At 35.3% G+C, this 4800-nt stretch overlaps 1 long non-coding RNA gene across 1 annotated transcript; it reads right to left on the bottom strand.

Annotated features, from left to right (window-relative positions):
• Nucleotides 1-28: 28 nt before the first annotated feature.
• On the bottom strand, nucleotides 29-637 carry LOC111618079. The gene is made up of 3 exons (XR_002755518.1): nucleotides 435-637; nucleotides 274-361; nucleotides 29-181 (listed from the first exon to the last, which is right to left on the bottom strand). It is a non-coding gene; the product is annotated as an uncharacterized LOC111618079 (long non-coding RNA).
• Between the last annotated feature and the right edge of the window lie 4163 nt (nucleotides 638-4800).

Consider the following 4800-nt stretch of genomic DNA (forward strand, 5'->3'; position numbering starts at 1 on the left):
ATATTGAATGAGCGAAGGCGATCCCGTGAAGAAAGAACCCCTTCCGCAATCGATGGAAGAGAGTTCCTCTCCCCGCTCAAAGGGGGAAAAGACCCTCTTTTCATCGATTGCGGAAGGAGAACGCCCTTCATACTTCATCTTCTTGGGCCGCAGCCACCACCAAAACCGCCAGCTTTTCATTCTGTAAAGAAAAAAAAAATATATATATATATATATATATATTAATAGGATTCAGATATACTTAATGCAGAAAAATTTCAAGATTATACTCACGACAGAGCTGGCGTTAGATCCTACCGGAAATTGCTAGAACATTTTGTGGAGTGTCGTGTTTTGAACAAACAAAGAAAAGCAGACAACACTAAGAACAAAGATAATCGTATATTAAAACTAGGAATACAGCCAGAACGGGGTCGTAGGGGACATATACATACAATAAGACTAGTTGTCTTCAGTCCAAGTTCTCACTTTTCTCTTCCCTTTTCACTCAGTCGTCGTTTTATCCTTCTAGCACCAAGTCTTCGAAGAGACAAAATGTATCCAATGCTTCTTCTTTCTTTCTTATTAATATGGAGACTCTAGCCTATTGGCTTTTTCTCCGAATCATCCAATGCTTCTTTTACATTCCTTATATACAAATCGCCCTTAGCGCCCCCTTGTGTTACATTCCAAAACACAAATTAGAAAAAGAAAATACAGACAAATATTATAACACGTGAATATTTACATTGCCATAACATTACTAATAATACATATAAATAATAATATTTTAGTATGAAATAAACACCACATTTAAGCCTTCACGAAGGGAGGGGGGAAAATATGATAGGCACCACTACAGTTCGAACTCCATTTGATAGAGGTGATAAGAGACACGGACCGAACCGGAACGAAGAAACTCTCTTACGTGTAATTTGTATTTGTACGACAGAAAAGTAAAGACACGCCGCACATAGCGCAGCCATGCGTAAAAAGCATTCGTATTCGACCGCGAGCCCAAATCGTAACAAGTTTCGTTTCGTTCTAGAGCAGTGGTTCCCAATTAGTTTTTCCTGCGTACCACTTCAAGAAAGAGCTCAAACTCGAGTACCCCTTATAGCAGAAATTCATATTAATCCATACTAATATTATAAATTCGAAGGTAATTCTGTCTGTCTGTCACCTTTTCACGTCTAAACCGCTGAACAGGTTTTAATAAAATTTACACGAGATAGTTTACACGTTGGAGATGGACATAGGCTACATTTTACTGCGAGAAAATATCTTACTCCCCACGAGAAAATTCGATATACAGTAATGCGGGCGAAGCTGTGGGTAGACAGCAAGTGACAAATAGAATATATATTTTTTTTTTTACATTTATTACCTTTAAAATACAATTCTAATAATAATGAAAATAACGTAAGGTTATTTAATTTTAATGCGACAAATGTGCACGATTTTCTTTGCACAACTTTGTAAAATCTGGTTGCTTTTTGGTCAGCTTCAGTCTCAAGTCATTTTCGAGTTGAAGTCGGTGACGATGTTTAGTTTTCATGTTTGCCATGGCCGAAAATCCGTTCTCACAGAGGTATGTTGTGCAAAATGGTAGAAAATATTTTATTGCCGCTTCACTGACACGATGACAATGATAATTGTACTATTAACACAAATTGTGTTAATTGTACAATTTTTGTTTCTTGCGCAAGAATTTCATTTAGGTATTGTCACAAATGCATTTTTTGATGAAATTTCGAAAATATTTTTAGTTATAAATAAACGAATTTTTGCATTCCACATCGTGTTGTAAATTGCCGAATTTTTGATGGTCCACCCATTATTTTTTTTTATTGCTTCATCTCATGCATTTAAATTTTAAATCGACCGATTTTAGATTACCGTGCGTACCCCTTCATGCAATTTCGCGTACCCCAGGGGTGCGCGTACCACTAATTGGGAACCATTGTCCCAGAGCAATTTACCCTATCGTGCGTACAAGCGGTCCGTCACCTTAATGCAATGACGGAATTTAAAAGAGTTTCGTGCAAAGAAATTTCGTACGAGAGTCGACGAAAACACAACACGAGCCCGCAGCCGGGACACGGACGTTTAAGTGGCACAAAGCATTTGCAGAGGGTTACGTAAGTGTGGAAGATGGATTGCACTCAGAAATGACTGCACTCAGAAGTTTTTATATGGCATTTTAAAACTCAAGGATTTAGGTGAAAAAACGCTAGAAAATTATTGTACCAGTCTCCAGTCAATACTTTCGGTCGAAAATGAATCAGATATAAATGCAAATGATCTTCAAGAAGAATTGCGTGATATATCCCGAATGCTAGCATATTCTATGAAACCTTTGGATCTTTTAAATAATTAGTACCAAAATAACTTAATTACTTTGTATTCGAATACTGTTGTAGCTCTGAGAATTTTATTAACACTCCCTGTCACTGTAACTAGTGGGGAAAGAAGTTTTTCCAAATTAAAATTAATAAACACTACTTAATTAAGAAGTTCAATAAGCCAAACAAAACTTAGAAATCTATAATTAATTTCTATTGAATCTACATTGGCTGCGACTCTAAACTACACATCCCTAATTAACGAATTTGCTAAAGTTAAAATTAGAAGAGTAAAATTGTAGTAAATTGTTGTNCCACGTGACCTGGCTTCAACGTCAGTCGCCCACGTGACTACAGCTCTGACACGTTTCCAGACAACTTTTTCTCGTGGCGGAAGAATTCGTTCTGTTTGCACTATACCTCGCAGGCGTCACGTGATAGAGCAAAGACACCCTACGGTGCGCACATTAATAATGGTCGCTCTGGGCTGCTGTTTGTAGACATTTGCGGACGACGGTGAAAAAAAAAGACGCTCGTAATATTGAGTATCGTGATGGCAGGATCTATAAGTTTAAAATGTGCGTTTTTAGAGAGAAAATTTAAAAGATGGGTTTCAATAGCATTCAAAGTAGCTGCGAAAAAAACTCGAGACGACACTTATACATATTGACGTGCGTTTTCACAACTTGTAAATTTTCATTCATAAAACTACATAATGGACACAAAATCAGAACTATCTGAACCATGGAGCACGCCACATTGACTTCTACCGTAAACTACTACTGCAAACAGCGCGCACTCCTGCCAGAATGTAGAAACGGTTCAGAACTCACCATTATTCCTAACACGTGGTTACCTCTTGTGGCGACCCGCGTGGACCAGTTTGACCAACTTTGTTTAGTTACGCTTCCGTAACACCGTAACATTCTATAACGAAATTCACCAGTTAAGATTTGACAACCACGATTTATTTTTCAAGATTAACTTGTTAAAAAGAGAACAGAATCAAATTACTTTAAAATTCAGATTAAATGTTTATAAATTTAAATAATAAATTTATAATTATAAACATATATGTTTTACATAGCCTAACTAATCCTCTTAACAATAATTTATATGTAAGATGTGGGATCAATAGGCTACTACATAAAGACTTTTCTGTTTGGAAACGTTTCACTTAAAAAACAATAGATGCAACATGCGTCAGAGCAATGTTCTCACACCCAGTTCCCCCCATTCTAATATCACGCAGACCAATACTTTTGTGAATTAAAATAAAAGTAATGATAAGACGGATCATCTCCGGTCTGCGGTTTACAGTTTGAGTACGTCCAGTTAGACTGCGAGCAGCTTTGTTATAATTTCTTTTATGAATCGCACAAATTTTATTTCTTATCAGACTTTTCAATTAAGCACGCAAATATCTGCAGCTTTTAACACCAAATGGTATACAAAAATGATTCCATATTGAAAGAAATCTGAAGTAACGTAGTCGACAGAAAACTGTCAACCAGATGTACTGTATTTAAAGAACGAATAACATAACCTTTCTAGATATTTGGCTGGATTATTAATGCCTAAATGTAACAAAAACGTTTGCTTGGTAAAAGTTTGGTGCTTGATATCTAAAAAGGTTTGATATCTACAGATTTGGTTATAATTTACTTGTGGTTGTATCACCCTTAAGTCTTTTCTAGAAAATTATTCTTTTAAAAGATTTTGTAGAAAAGGAAGTGTATATTTTTAATATTACTGTTAACGTTTAAACGTTTAAGAAAGGAATACAAACACAGCATTAAGGAACGCAAAACATTTATTATATTACATAATGCATTTTTACATAAATATTTGCATATACAAGCACCATGATGCATGCAAGTCCATTTCGAAAACTGCACAGATAAATTTTTTTTCTTTTACTGTGTAGATTCAGAAAATAAAAATGACACATTTCCAAGAATTGCTCGTAAGCAAAACAGAGAATACATTGACAAAAATAGTTTTTTTAAAAATAATGTTAGTAAATTTGTAGATCTTTCAAAAAGTAATTGATGAATCAAAATTTGGGACTTAACTGCAGTTCAAATCTTCCCAGTTTCTTTCTCACCAATATCTTCAGTCCTTTACTTGCAGTTTGACCATTCCATAATGATTCACCATTTATATCTTCTATACATGCCATACTGCTTTCTTGATACTTTTCACTTCCTTCCAAAACGGCTTCAGATGCAGTTTATCATCCAGTCCAGTCATTCTTCGTGTTTCTCTTAACACTTTCACAACTTAATGCTTCCTTCACGAATGTAACAATTCAAAATAACACAATAAGCTTTAAAATAAGCTAGAATGTTCACACATTAATATTTACAATAAATATAATATAATATTTACAATAAACTACAAAATTATGGCCCTGAAAAGGGCCGTTTTTTAAAAGAAGCGTTACGAGCAAAGCCCTGCGAACCGGTTAGTAATC

The sequence above is a fragment of the Centruroides sculpturatus genome, unplaced genomic scaffold, assembly GCF_000671375.1.
Source record: "Centruroides sculpturatus isolate CEXI.00-Female unplaced genomic scaffold, Cexi_2.0 scaffold155, whole genome shotgun sequence".
Taxonomy (NCBI): Eukaryota; Metazoa; Arthropoda; class Arachnida; order Scorpiones; family Buthidae; genus Centruroides; species Centruroides sculpturatus.